At 34.4% G+C, this 16097-nt stretch overlaps 1 long non-coding RNA gene across 2 annotated transcripts in view; it reads right to left on the bottom strand.

Annotated features, from left to right (window-relative positions):
• Positions 1 to 748: 748 nt before the first annotated feature.
• LOC134759286 (uncharacterized) overlaps positions 749 to 16097 on the bottom strand; it is a 41397-nt gene continuing 26048 nt past the window's right edge. Inside the window, exons 3-7 of one of the 2 annotated variants that reach the window (XR_010135381.1) lie at positions 12292 to 12515; positions 9927 to 10157; positions 6899 to 7044; positions 3800 to 3879; positions 749 to 2438 (exon numbers count right to left, since the gene is read on the bottom strand). This is a non-coding gene — a long non-coding RNA (uncharacterized lncRNA). Of the gene's footprint in view, positions 2439 to 3799; positions 3880 to 6859; positions 7045 to 9926; positions 10158 to 12291; positions 12516 to 16097 lie in introns of both variants that reach the window. The other variant, XR_010135380.1, reaches the window with a different exon arrangement.

The raw sequence follows: 16097 nt of genomic DNA, 5'->3' as shown, positions 1-16097 counted from the left end.
ACCACGTTTTGAAATTACATTAACTATTTGTGGAAGAAAAATACATTTTTATTTTTAATTGCAAAATAAAATAGTTATTATATAATAATCAGGTAATAAAACACTTATGGAGTAAAACACAAAAATTTCATTTTGTGTTCTATCTCTGGACTATTTTGCTTTCTATATATACCCTTCCAAATGTAAGCAACGCTATTAGTTTGCTATATTTATACTTCACTCCTCTTTCTGTGCCTTCCTATTCATATGATTTTTTACATATTTAGAATCATATTTTGCATATATGAAAAACTGAAATTATATGCATTTATTTATATAAATTAAATGACTTGTTGTTTACTTAGTATATCTGCAAAAGTTTTCCATTTTAGTGCATATAGATCAATCCAATTATCTCAATGAATTTTCTAATTGTCTTTATTATTAATATACTAGCATTTATGCTTTTTATTCATAAGGCTCATTTAATTATTTACCAAATATGGCTTTATAAACTTTATGTGTATATGTATAGTATTGTTAATATACATGTTGTTTTATAGAAACTCCAAATTCTTTATTTTTAATTGCCAATGTTTCAGAATTAATTGGGTGCCCTAATACCTACCATTGGCATTACATCGTGTTGCTTATTTTTTTGAGGCTTTCTCTGTTTCTCAGTTATAGAGTAAAATTATTAACATACGTTTGTATGTTCTACATATATTGAATAATATATATTGTAAATTACTACTGTATGCTGCTGAAATCCCCATATAAGTCTTTCTCCCAGGCCTACCACTACTCTATATTATCCTAATGCTATCAGTCTTCAGATATTACCACCACTTTTAGCTTCAACAGGATATTTATGTTCCTGAAATAACATCTACCTATAGGATCTTTTGCGAATTATTGTAGTAAAAAGTTTAAAGTTGATACTAATTTTCCAAAGAAAGCCAATAACAAAAGGATATAGATGAAGCCTAGGTAAGACCAACATGTGGTTGAAACAGGAAAACAATATTTTATCATACCTCTTATGTACTCATCAAACTACAGATTTTGGTAGCATAAATTGTTAAAATCATCTTTGAACTGTTGGATACTTCCATACTCACTGTTCTCTGTGTTCATCTAAGAAAAAGGCACTGATTACGAAAAGAAAATGACACTTACTTCAATCATGGAAGTCTAGAGAGGTTAGAATACATTCAGCAATGGCATTTATTGTTAGCAGAATCCAGTGTAAATCAGAGATAAAGCTGACATATTTCACAGGTTGCTCACAGTGGGACTATCAGGTGTCACAGTATGTGATGGATTAAATGGGAGGGGGGATTAAAGTTGTGCAAATTATTTTTGTGCAGGGATTCTAATGTCAGACACAGAAAATGATTAGGGGTGTCTGGTGAAGAATAATAATAAAGCTGACACTGATCTACGGATTGGTTATCACTTAGTTTCAGGGGCTGACGGGCTTTAACCTTTAAACCAGTCAGTCTTTAGTGAGAGAGAATGAAGCTGAATTGATAAACGCAGGAAAGTCTATTCTCTAGTGGGATTTTGACCAGGATTTAATTTCTATTAATTGGCACTTATAAATCTACATTTGCAACACAAAGATAATTAGTCTTCATTATGGGAGGCAGAAGATGGTAAGAGGAATAAATTTAGCATTTGAAATCCAGCTTAGCCTCATACTAAATGGGTGACATTTGGTAAGACATCTTACTGCACATACCTTGATTGTTTGCATCAGTAAAATAAGAATAATAATAAAACCACTGTCTATTTAAAAAGGTTTTATTTAGTCAGGCTCAAAATCAAAATTATAGAGTAAGCTAAAAAACCATTACTTAGGAATTATTCAGACATGGGCTTTCTGAAACTAGTACAAGAGGTAAAAACATCCCTGAAAGCAGATGCTGTATATTGTTAGTGTGCTTAAGGGTATCAAGCATGCTAACATGGATCTGAATAAATCTCTGTAACTTCCATTAGTGAGTTCTAAGTTAAGCATGTTCCTTAGTATACTTACACATCTTCAGAAGTGCAAGATATTACTGGAACTCACTGCTGGTGTTCATAATACATTAAGGTAAACACTTTTTATGTTGTGGCGGTGTTGTAGTTGTTTTATTCTTATGAAATAATGGAGTATTTAAATCCAGTTTTTAATAAAGAGAGCAATTAACTCTTTAAAATATTTACTTGACGACATTAGTATCCATCATTTATGTGAGTCCATCTGAGTATGTTCTCAGGATTTTTGTTTTAAAGTGATGACCTCACTTTCGCCTGAATCTTACTAAAATGGAACTTTAATAAAGCTGTCAAAACCTGTGAATTGTTCCTAAACAAATTACATATAGCAAGCTATTCATGTAGGATTCTTTTTCTTTTCATGCCTCCGGCTGTTTTGTTCTCTCAGTTTTTACAGTAACTCTCCTGTTCACCTGTGTCAAAAATGTAGAGAAATTTATATTAATACATTTCTTAAGAGATGTAAGTTTCAGTCACTGATAATTTACAATCAGTTTTTTTTATTTTAAAGAATAAAATGTCTCCTTAATAACAATTTTGAATTTAAAAAATCCCTGTTTTACCAAAATCTAGCTCTCTAAAATAAAGCTAATTTTAGTTTCATGTTACCTTTTAAAATGTCAACTGTACACGGACTATTTTACTAACAATATCATCTCATCTTCATTTTCACTTAACAATATCATATATATATCACAATATATAAATAATTAAATATATAATACATTGCAAAGATAAATTTGGAAAATAATTAAATGAATTTGTCCTATATCTAACTGTTTTTCAATTGATGAAAGATAGAATTCCAGTTTTTAAATGTGGAAAGGATGATTACAATTAGAACATTCCTATTGTGCATTATAAAATGTACAGATTAGTCAACAATCATCAGTGGATGAAACCAACAACAGAAGGAATGAGGCTGTCACCATCTGATCTAAATCAATGCCCCTACGTATTGGGGGTCTCCTGATGGAAAGCATATGAAACGCATAGAAACAACTAAAGTAGTCTAGTCAAAATCAGAGTCTAGATCTAATCAGTCTTTAAATAACTTTCATTCACAGGGAATATTAAGCATAGAAGAACAAGTTAACTAAAAGCACAATGAAGCAAACATTGCCATATTCAAAAGGCAAAACACTGACAATGAGATTCTGACCTATTTCTGCCATTCTCAGTGGCATAAAGAATGTGTTTGAAATTTAGCAAGAGTTAGAAAACATAACTTTATATTAAATGGATTTTGTTATTGGATCAAAAATCCGGTAAATTTTGTAAAAGTAATTCTTGCAATTTGGAAAACACTTTTATGCATTTATGTGAATAATGTAGTATTATTTGATACCCAAGAATTTGTATTAAATTTTCTGTGGATAATTACAGTTTATTATTTTTATAAAAATCCATATTTTTAGAGATGACAAAACAACAGATTGTAGGAGTAAGGTGGCATGATCAAGTAGAAATCCTTCCATGCTTTTATATTGACTGCCTTAAAAATGCAGGAAATCATGCAGAAGTTTTAAACCTTCAGGTCCGAAGGTGGCTTAGGTTACTTCTACCTCCTATTCATTGGTGAGGACACAGTTACATTGTCCTCAAACACTTTGAGAAGGAAGATTGAAAATGCAGTCTTTCTGGATGCCAAAGAAAACTAGTAAAATGGTAAACACGTATCTACCACTGCCTTTTTCATTGTTTTTCTTAAGTAAAATATTTTTCTCAATTCAATAGAACATTACTATACATATTAAAATGTTAGCGAACTTACGTTAAGAGTTTATGACAGGTCCGGCACCCAGTTAAATCCCTTTACATGAATCAGCTCATTTAATTCCATTCCCAAAGCACCTATTTTAAGATGAGAATAATTAGCCTAAAAATGTCTTGCAGGTAGGAACTAAACTAGGTTGTGAAATCACACAGTCTGACTTCATGATGTCTCCCTAATAAGGTTGTTAGGATAATATATAAAAATATTGCAATATATTTCTTATTAAAAGAACTATATTTTTAAACCTAACCATCAAAACTGATGTTACATAATGTGATTAAAATTTTCAACAGAATTGCTGAATTTTGTTTTTTTACTTAATGAAAATCAAGTATAATTTCCTTATAATAGCTATTGTTTAGAGGTAGTTTCAAAGAAAATTGCTCAAACCTCAAAGGTAGACAAACCTAGGTCTGAAATTGTGCTCTAATACCTATTATCAAGTGGCTTAATTTCTTCAATCTTTTCTTTTTAATCAAGAAATAGATATAATTTTAAAAACCTTATAGGGTTGATTTAACAAGTATAACATGAGCCAAGAAATTAAAAGATGCCAGGATAAATGATAAACATATTAGTTATAATAAGGCCAACTTACATTTGATTTCAGCTATTCAATTTTAAATGTGCATGGTCTTATCTGTTCCTTATGAAAATCTCTATGAAATAAGTAGAGCAAATATTATGACCTCCATAAGCTAGATGAGAAAACTAAGACTAGGGGCATAAATTACTTCTTTATGATTACACAGCTACAAAAGTCAGGCATGGCGGCCAATTTGTTTTAAGTTGTATCGTTGCAACTTTTATTTTCCACAGTATATCAGTGTGCAGTTCTTTCTTGCACATCTCCTTAGGAGAAGTAAAATCTCTAGCTTTTCCTAGTACCTGAAATAGTATATGAAGAAGTTGAATGAACTGAAAAGTTCTGTAGAGTCTTTTATTAGCAACAAAAGCAGTACTTGAAAGAACATGGTCAATAGCTATTTAAGCTACATAATAAAAGGAGAAACTGAAAACATAATTGCGGATCCTCCACCAGAGCCTTTCAGAGTTAATACATGTCAAACCGCAAAGAACATTACAAACTGAAATCAATCAGTATTCAGATAAATCCAGGCCAGTATTTGAATTCAGATATCAAATGCATCTGACAATATCTGTAAGCTATTCCTGGGACAGATTTAGTTATTTGAATGAAACTAATGAAAATAAAAACTTTTATCAGAGTCTGTATATATAAATTATTGTTTTTCTGAAAACTACCAGGCTAATTACATTTGCTTCTAATAAATAATAATATTTATACCTTTTTTTTTTTTGAGATGGAGTCTCGCTCTGTCACCCAGGCTGGAGTGCAGTGGCGCGAACTCGGCTCACTGCAAGCTCCTCCTCCCAGGTTCACTCCATTCTCCTGCCTCAGCCTCCCAAGTAGCTGGGACGACAGGCGCCCGCCACCACGCCCAGCTAATTACTTTGAATTTTTATTAGAGACAGGGTTTCACCGTGTTAGCCAGGATGATCTCCTGACCTCGTGATCCACCCGCCTCAGCCTCCCAAAGTGCTGGGATTGCAGGTGTGAGCCACTGCACCCGGCCAATATTTATACTTTTATTGAGGGTGTCCTATGTGAAAAATACTTTTCAGTTGATAATTTAATTTTCAAAATACCCTATAGGGACTACTTTTTGCATTTCACAGATGAACTAATTTATAGAATAGTCAAGTGACTTCAAGGCACATGGCTAGTAAGTAATAAATGCAAGACTTAAGCCATTCCTGAAGTTAAAGACCTAAGTCTCCATCACCAAACTATATGTCCTTGTTTATAAAGGTGATCTCTGTGGGGAATAGGAGTAGGTTAAAGAATGATGTTATTAAAAATAGTAAGTAAAAAAATTATACATTTATGACTAGGTATAAAAATTACATAGTTATTTTGGGCAAGGCAACTTAAATGGATCTGAGTGTCTTACGAGTTTGGGATGGTACTAGACAGATGTATTCACAATTGCTAAATTCCAACAGTAGAAAGTTACAAGTTTTTTTGTTTTTTGTTTTCAGTATGGCAAAACAGTTTGGAACTTCTCCAAGGTAACATATTATGAGTTTAACAACATTATACTCAGAATTATGATAAATATTTAGAGTAATTAGGAAATATGTCCACATGTTTTAAGCCACTCTCTAAATTTCTACTCTTTTGAGAATTGCAAAATCTGATTTTGGGTGACCTTTTTGAACTGATGGCATTACAAACAGTGCTGCTGATATGAATTTGGAAATTTCATTCTTTATCTGGAGAATTCACCTTTAAGCCAGATACCTTGACTAGCTTCTATCATTTTATAATTTATAGTTGGTTTTGTTTTGCCTTTAATGCTCCACAGAAAAATTCACTACTTGTTGTAAATATCAACCCAGTTGCTCAGCCTGCCATTTCACAGGTCGTTATGAATCTGACTTTACAAAATAGAATAATACCTGTCAATCTCATTTTTTTTCCCTGTTGGTAAATAATTTATTTGTTCTTATCAATCCATCCACTTGGAATGCTCTTGTTTTGCCCCCCATTGTTTCCACAAATACCTTATGATTCAGTTCTACTGTACTTTATACTTCTCAGACTTAAAAACTGATTGTGAAACCTCTGAAGTTTTATGTATAAACTTTTTTTTTTGTATGAGTGAATTCTTCAGTTATTTCATATGGTCTTAACATGTCTTTAAAACTTAAGTGGGAGCAAGAACCATGTCTAAATACTCACTGGAATTACTAATTCCAGATCTTTTCATGTCGATTAACACAATTTAGACACTTATTGCAAGAAAGGTTTGCATGATTGTGTGAGAAAGCTAGGGAAATGAATCCATCTTTTATCTTTATTTTAAAAGTTCTAAGTAAAAATTAACTCGAATGTTTAAAAAGTACTAATGATAGCATATGATCTCGACATAACAACATAAAATCTAAACAAGCTACTTAAAAATAATTGGTAGGCTAAGATCCTAAAACATAGATTTCAATTCTAAGTAATAAAATAAAATATTTTAATACCTTCTCTATTGCAAATTCTAAAATGGAGTTGGAGTATACCTAATTCTAATTGTTCTGATCTTCATAATATTTTGCAAGAAAGACACTGCTGACTTTCAATTGTTTTATGTCTTTTTTCAGAGAAAGTGTTTCCATTCATGATGATGCTCACTCTACTTCGATATTCCCAATGTCCAGCACAGTGCCTGATACAAAAGAGACAATAAATCAGTAGTTCTCAGCTTTTTTGGATACCTAAAAGAATCATCTGGATTACTGGGTAAGAAAGAGATTCCCAGAAAGTCAGTGGTTTTTGTGAGGCACTTATATTTGCATTGTGAAACAGGTGGTACCGGTAACTCTGATGCTCGTGGTCCATGGACCATACTTTCAGAAACGGTTTAATAAATTAGCAAATGCCTGGTTGTAATAGAGTTTATCAAATGGCCAATGAAAGCTCAGGAAATAATTCCTATGTTTTGCGGAAGACATCAAAGTTTCAAGTAAGACAACCTGAGGACAAAATGCAATGATTATTTAAAGGAAAAAGGAGAAAGCACTGAGAGAAAATTGGAAGAATGCCGTTGAGCAGAAGTATATTGATGGTATTATATCATCATTATTTATTCTACTACAGTAATTGTCAGCATTTTCTTTTATAGTATTTTTTCCTGTTAGAAGGAAGTTCTCAGCATTAGTCACAGCCAAAGAGCAATGGGTGTTGTCCTGGGGAGTAAGGTGCCTGAGAGCATTAGTGTCAGTTAAGAATGATGCCCCCGCAGTTCCTGAAAAAGGTCAAAGAGAGAAAGGTGACACTGATTCAGGTTGAGAATAGGAGGATGTATTCTGTCATGCTCCAAACAGCCTTGTCCCTGAGGAGACAGGTAATGAGAAAGCATCATTCACAGTGTGTTACCAAGCCCCCAATGGGGATTAGTTTCATCTATGAGAAACACCTGAGAAGATTAAAGATATTGAAGCATTTCCTACTGAAGAGTATTTAAGACGTTTTCTTAAATATAAATTATGTCCAAATTTTTGTCTTTTCCTCTCAGAAAAAAACAATTCTGAGGTTGCTGTCTCTATTCTTTAACATATCTTCCTGTTATTTTTTCTGTATTCTCATGTTTTCCTGGCAAGCCATGATTTTTTAAGACTTGAGGTAGCCTCTTCCAACATGAAGTGGCAGAATTCTAGCAAGGCCTTTCTAATATTTTTAAACAGTCTAAAAACTGTGAGATGACTCCAGTTTTTGCTCGAATATCAAAATGGCCCCAAGCAATGTTGGAAAATTTGTGATGTTTGCTTTAAACATTCCTTTTTTGTGTGTGTGACCTTGGTAGAAAACCTCTGAATGCCTGCTGAGTCAACTAGAGCCCAATATCTCCTGATATTTCCAAAACATTTTCTATCCCCTATTTGGTTCAGTTAAATTAGATAAGCATTAATTTAACATTGACTGCAAGCCAGGAATTAGCTACAAAATCAGTACTCAAAGAAACAAAGCTATACAAAACAAATGAGACTGAGACTCTGGCTTCAAGAAATGCAGTTCAGAGAGTGATACACGTATCCAAATATATAATAAATGACATCTTAAATCCTGTAATAGCAGAAAAATGGTAGGAAAACTAAGCCTAAATTGACCTAAGAAAAGGGAAATTTATTAATTACAGAAAATTTGAAGAGTGAGTTTAGTTTTAGGCATGTTGTGTGAGAAGGTCATGTGATATACTAGGGCAAATAATTCTCTTTTTAATGTGGTTTGAGGTTACCTATGTTGCCTCTGATTTTAAAATGGATTGGCTTCTGGTATTTCTAGAGCTATTTCCTTTCAGCTTCAAATCATTCAATAAAATGAAAGTATGTTAATCTCAGAATAGTTAGAGTCTTCAGATTCATGTTGTTTAGAATTATTTAGTCAGGTACCCAGATTTGAATTAATCACTGGGGATATGTTACATTGATTAAGTTTGGTGTGGATAATTTGTTCCAATCATTGAGCTGGGATAGGTCCACAGATAGATCTTGTAGAATGAAAAGATGTTGCCGTATATCCCCAGGCCAAAAGTATAAATGTTAGCATTTAAAAGGAGGAATGCATTCTAAAAAGATCATAGGACAGGTTCCTAACTCTGCCTCTGACAGGGAAAGAGAGAGATAATTTTTGAAACCTTTTGAGGTGCATAAAACAAAGGAAAGGATTTACTATTCTGCAACAAAAAAACTACTCCTGCATCTTAATGGCATAAAAAGATGTTTATTTCTTGCTTACACAACATCTGCCATGGGTCTGGTAAATTCTCCAGAGCAGTGGTATATCATGTGGTTGTTCAGATTCCAGGCTGCATTGATCTTGTTGAACCTCCATTTTAACATACACATTCTCAAGAAAGCTGGATGTATGGGGTTGTCAATTAAAAATGCCATTTCATCGCTACTCAATTATGTCATTTCTGTTCATAATGCATTGAATAGAACTAAACATGTTATACAGAGATGTATAACCCCCTCTTGTCACTTAAATGTCCAGAACTGAACTATGACCCATTGACCAGAACTAGTTGCATGGCTCCATCCCACCATATGAGAATGTAGCAACATCAAATCTTCCTCTGTGTCCAGAAGAAAAGAAAACTAAACATGAGTGATTATTTTAAACCTCTACAAGTTCTAGAACTGTCCAGGTGAGGGAATAGGAAGAGCAGGGCCAAGAAGGTGTAAAATAGTATACTGAGTTCTTGGAGCAACATGGAGTCTAGCATTTTTGAAATGTCAAACACAGAGTGGAAATATGGAAGAGTCTAGAGAGTTGCATATGAGCCAGGTTACACAGCAATTTACAAAGCAGATGGTGATTTCATCATGAAGTCTATCTTGATTTACTCTAAATTTAATCAGAACATTAACTTTTAGAACTTTTTAAAACATATTCTACTTGTCTGTCTAAAATATTGCCCAATAAGATTAAAAGTTATCTAGGGGTATACGCATACCTTGCTCTTGGGAATTCCTCTACTGCCAGCAAGAAGAAATTTTAATTATGGCTAAACTGGATAACTACGATATGCTACCATATGATTTGTACCTTGTGGAAACACTCAGACATCATGTAGTAGTCACAGCTGAATGACTTTGGAGAGTATTGGCAGCCTGGATCTGGAGTCCTTATCAGTCTCTACCATAGGTTTTATCGTGGCATTGGGTTTATTACTTCATTGGCTGAGGAACTTAATTCCCAGTGCTGTCAGTCAGATACATAAAACAGGATCACAATTCATTGTAACATATTTAAAAAGTGAGACTTCAGAGATAAGTGCTGAAAATGAAAGGACATATTTGATTATATTTTGAACTTGCTTAAAGTTTTGTTGATAAATTGAAATGTAAACAGTACAAACTTTTCGAAGGTTCATTAATCCTAGAAAGAAGAACCAGGATGTTTAGCTTTCTAGAAAAATGAAAGAGGCTAACAGGAAAAATAGCTATAGGAGAGAAGTAGAGAAGTTTTATATAAAAATTTTGCTAAAAGTAAAAAGACTTCCATAAAGACTCTCTGATTTATGACTATGTCAAGACATTGACCATTAAATATGTACAAATAATTTACTTCTTTATATCTGAGTTTTTACATTTACACATTGAAGTATAGGAATAGACCATATCTAATGTAAGGATTTATAAAGGCATATATCTTGTTTTCTAACTTTAACAATTATTGAGCACTAACATTAATTTTATTTGATTTGGTTTGGAGATTACCTAGATAACATTTCTGGTAGTGGTTTTGTTTAGAAGAAATTTTTATCAAACCTCTGAATGGCCCTTCCTTGCTGACTGAGTAATGGTCAGTATTTGAATATCTTTAGAAGGGGTGTTTGTATAACTTGAAAACACTAGAACTGCACTGGACCTGGTCCTTCATGGAATCATTTTAAAAATACACATTACAGTAAACAAAAATAATAATAAGGCACTTATTATTTAGATCTTTAAGAGCCTTTAAAGAGGTTCAAGTAATGAGGTTCAAGACAAGTGCTGCCAAAATACGCCACCTTGGCATCTGAGAAAATAGCAGAAGCAGGAAGATCTCTCTGAGACCCCTTCTCCCTGAAGTGTGTCATAAGTCCTAGCTGACCTTCCCTTTGGAAGTTGCTCATAAAACTCATTCCAGAGCATTCCTCCCTATGCCCAGAGGAAAGGAGTGTCCTCATCTGTGAAGACACAGAGACATCAATAAGAATCTGACCAAAAGACCTTGCTAAATTCCCACCCATTTATTATCATTACATCCTACCCTTTTGTCTTCCAATCTGAATGTCCATAAAAATACCCATTTTTCTATGTTTCTTTGGGTCTTTCTTTCTGAAGGATCCCGTATTATGTAAAATATATATTAAAACAATTTGTGTGTTGTTTTCTTATTCATTTGTCGTTTGACATAGAGGTTGCAGCCATAAACTTCGTGATGGATGAGGAAAAAGATATTACCTTTCTCCTCTACAACAGTAAACCAGAGCAACAATTCTAACTTATTTATTTATTTATTTATTTATTTATTTATTTAGAGACAGAGTCGCGCTCTGTCACCATGGCTGGAGTGCAGTGGCACAATCTTGGCACACTGCAACCTCTACCTCCCAGGCTCAAGTGATTCTCCTGCCTCAGCCTCCGGAGTAGTTGGGATTATAGATGTCTGCCACTACACCTGTCTAATTTTTGTTAAAATCAAAGACACTGACCTCAAATGATCCTCCCTCCTTGGCCTCCCAAAGTGTTGGTATTACAGGCATAAGTCACTGCACCCAGACTCAATTCTTAAAATCTTATTTCTCAATCCCTGGTCTGCCATAGTCCATGGTTGCTCCAGAGATTCTCTCACAACAAAATGCATCTAGTGTAACCTGCCTGACTTTCCTCTTTCTTTGTCCCCCTATGACGTGCTGCAGCTGGCTGTGTCCCTAATAGGATTGTCTACAAGTATTCCCACCCCTGCCTAAGGATACTGCCTGGCTTCTCCAGGATGACCCTCTACTTCCTGGTCTTCCTGTGTTCCTCATGGACAGTTGTGCACACAACCTCGTGAGAAGGAACTTTTTCTACTTATCTGACTCATCGGTTTCTATACTGCATGGCAAATCCTCTCCTGTTTATTTCTTTGTACTACTGGAATAAGACTAATTTCCTTTAAGCAGTTCTTGGAGTATTGTCAAGCTCAGGTTTGCTGTATCTATCAGATAACGCTCTTGTAAACTTGGGAAAGGGAGAAAGGAGACATGTCAGTGAGAGTTTAATCCCTTCTCACTTGACAGCCAGTGAATAAAGCAACTGAAAAAACAAAAACAAGATGGTATCCTAGAACAGTCATTTTTTAATTAGTGATCACTTCCATGAGATTATCTTACATTCCCCAATTTCTGGGAAGTTCAGGTAGATTATCAAATTTGCCCTACATTTGCTATTTCTTTAATGTGTCAGAAAATGGTCAGCTGAGAATTCACAGTACTCTTACTACTTCCCCTGTGTACATACTTGAAGCAGATTATACATCTGAATATTGGATAAAATTCCATCTGCAAAATTGGAGAACCATTTATACTTCCAACTGGGACCTCACTTTGGAAATGTAACTTCAAAAGTATTTGAGATATACTCCTCTTCTATCTTCCTCTGAAACCTGGCCCAATGACGTAGATGTGAAATTAATCATTCATAATCTTCATTGCCTGATATTCTGTCTTTGTTCAGATAAGTTCACAAATAACTGTAATTCACATTTCCCTCCAATGTTATCCTTCTCTTTAAAAAAATACATGATTGTATAGCAAATCTTGCTACAGAAGTTCTGCATGGACTTAACCTCTTTCTCATTCATCAAGCTTTCCTCTTTCTCACCCTCTAAAAATATTGCCATAAAATTTTCTTGATCTGAACTGGACAGAAAAACAACTTTTCTTTTCTTTTCCTGAACAACTACAAAGTAAAAACATAAATGGGAGACAAGGAAAAAAGTCCTCATAAAAATGGAAATTATATTAATCCATTCTCACACTGATAGAAGGACATACCTGAGACTGGGTAGCTTATAAAGAAAAGAGGTTTAATTGACTCACAGCTCCACATGGGTGGAGGGGCCTCAGGAAACTTATAATCATGGCAGAAGGCATCTCTTCACAGGGTGGCAGGAGAGAGAGAATGAGTGTCGAGCAAAGGGGGAGAAGCCCCTTATAAAACCATCAGATCTCATGAGAACTCACTGTGACAAGAACAGCATGGGGGTAACCACTCCCGTGATTCAATTACCTCCCACTGGGTCCCTCCCATGATGTGTGGGAATTATAGGAACTACAATTCAAGAAGAGACTTGGGTGGGGACACAGCCAAACTATATCAGAAATCATTATATCATTATGATTTTGAGTCCATGGATGATTTTTGTAGGTGTCTCTTTAGATACCATGCTATAAATTTTTAATGATGAATGATGCTAGTAGCAAAATTTAACATAATTCAAAATCTTATTTTCCTCAACTTGGGCATGTTATTTTCTTCAAATTCCTCTAGGACCTACCCTAAGAAAACTTTCTGAACCATTATTGTGAAGGGATTAGTATATGCCAAAACATTGCTCCCTTCAGCCCTCAGAAAGAGCTGGGAAACTCTGAGGTAGCTCTTAGCTATAGGCAGCCTTGTTGCCTCAGGCCGAAGCCACTTTGCCCATATACTCTAATGGACTGTATAAAAATTATTATTTCCTATTTGACCCATGGTTTAAGAAAAAATGCGATGTACTGATTCACATTTCCAAAATTCTGTAATCACAATTTCTATTGTAATATCCAATTTTCTAGTGGAGTTAGTCTTTGCAAAAGGGTAGAGTGGACTTGAACTAATCTGAGTAAATTTGTTATTTTTTTCCTCATGCCATCCAAAAAGAACATGACTTGTTAAGAAACTGTGTGTTTGCATGAAAGAGTTCATCACTTTACAACTTCTCATGATCATTTAATTTTTTTCTTAAAAAATAAAAAAACTAAAAAATACCTTAATTAAATTAACTTGCTTAATTTTTACTTTTCACATTTACCATCTAGTTGCAAAATACACATTTTAAACAGTATTCCAATTTTTACCTAGAAATTGCCTCTTCGATAATTTTTGAGTTTGAGATTTTACTTCAAGAATGATGACTCATGTAAAATTGGTTATTTATATTCTAATTGCAGTAATATAGCAGCCTTGTTAGAATGAGTCGGCAAGGTACTAGAACTTACGCATTCAGTTTTTAACAGACAATAAAATATAAATTAAATAAATGACAAGCCAAATTCCTGCTCCTGTCTTGGCTCAGTCCTTTTGTGTAGTCCCAGAGCAAGAAACAGAGTCCAAAACCAAAAGTAATTTAAAAGTAGTTAGCGATTTCCAATGTAGGCTGAGGCTCAAACATCACTAAATTTAACCAATTTCCAACTCAGAGAAGTATTTCTCTTTTTTTCAGAATCTTCTTTGCTCCCTTCTGGGATTCCTAAAATTCATGATTACTCACAAGATTTCTTCCAATCTCACACATTAAAAAAACCCTAAAAATAAAAACAAATAAACAAATAAAATTAAAATTCTCTGTGTTCTCTACTTAAATGACTTTTCCTTTTTAACTTTTCCTTTTCTCAATGTTAATACTTCCTCCTGCCATACATGGCAATAGATTTTCTGCTGCTACAATTGGCCATGCCCTGTTGTTCTGGGTATTTGAAGGGTCTAGGAGGTCTATGCTTCTTCATATTCATTTATCTTAATTTATGAAAAAGAAAGAGAGGAAGGGAGGGATGGAGGAAGGAAGGAAAGAAAAGGAAGGGAGGAAGGAAAAGACAAGACAGGGAGAGAGGAAAGTTGAGAAGGAGAGAAGGTGGGATGGAGGGAGGGAGAGAGAGAAAGACAAGAGAGAAGGAGAGAAAGAAAAAACATTCACATAGTCCATTCGGAAGTCCTGCACTTTTGCTCAGTATGCTTTTTTGAAACAAAATTCCTTCTTAGACTTTGTGGTCAATCAAATTATTCACCTAGTTACAGTTTATATACTAAGAAAAATAGGGATCCAAGAATGTATGCCATTATTGGCAAATTGGAAATTGGAGTCTAAGTAAAAGAAAAAGGTAAAAGAGTGAGATAAGGAATGGGTGTCTATTATATGCATTACACTTTGAAACTTCAGAAAACCATCATGAAATTCAAAAGAAACTACCTAATATTGGAAATTGATAAAGCTGATTAGAAAATCACTACTTAAGAATTACTCCATAACACTATAACAGATGATATATTTTATCTCATTCCTAGTAACAGTTTCACAGAATAGATGATAAGTCTGGATTTTACAGTGATGACTGATTCTCAAAGACTGATTGAAGTCACACTATTAGTAACTGGCTGAGCCAGGATGACAGGAGCTTTCTTCAAGTAACGTATCTATTTAATCATTTCCACAAATCTATAAGATATTTTTCACTTTCATTTTACCAATCGTAAAACTCCAGCCAGAGATTTTAAGCCTTCTAAAACCATCAAAGCAGCACATTATTTGCATTGAAACTTTTGGATCACCCTGGTAATATAGGTATTGACAAAGAGTCTCTCATTAACCAAACTTTAGTCAGGCTTTTCTGAACTTTAGGCTCTGACTTTGAGGTTTCTGGGTTCATCTCTGTTTATGTAACCACCCAATGGCTACTCCTTGCCTGCTGTCTAGACAGAGCCAACTTATCAAGACAGAGAAATTGCAATAGAGAGAGTTTGATTCACACAGAATTGGCTGTACAGGAGATTGGAATTTTACTTTTACTGAAATCAGTCTCCCTGAAAACTCAAGGACTGGGGTTTTTAAGGGTAATTGCTGGGTAGGGGGGTCAGAAAGTGGGGAGTCCTGATTGTTTGGGCCAGAGATAAAATCACAGAGAGTGGAAGCTGTCCTCTTGAGCTAAGTCAGCTCCTGGGTGGGGGCCAGTTCTACTCACCCAGGAACTGACTCAGTGCAAGAGGACAGCTTTATCATTCTGGGTGGTGTCAGGTAATCTGTTGAGGACAGGGTCTACAAAATATCTCAAGCACTGATCTTAGGTTTTGCAATAGTGATGTTATCCCTAGGAGCAATTTAGGGAGGTTCAGAATCTTTTAGCCTCCAGCTGCATGACTCCTAAATCATAATTTCTAATCTTATAGTTAACTTGTTAGTCCTGCAAAGACAGTCTAGTCCCCGTGTAGG

Source organism: Gorilla gorilla, chromosome 9, assembly GCF_029281585.2.
Source record: "Gorilla gorilla gorilla isolate KB3781 chromosome 9, NHGRI_mGorGor1-v2.1_pri, whole genome shotgun sequence".
Lineage (NCBI taxonomy): Eukaryota > Metazoa > Chordata > Mammalia > Primates > Hominidae > Gorilla > Gorilla gorilla.
Note: the sequence above shows the minus strand (reverse complement) of the source record. Positions and strands in the feature narration are given on the sequence as shown.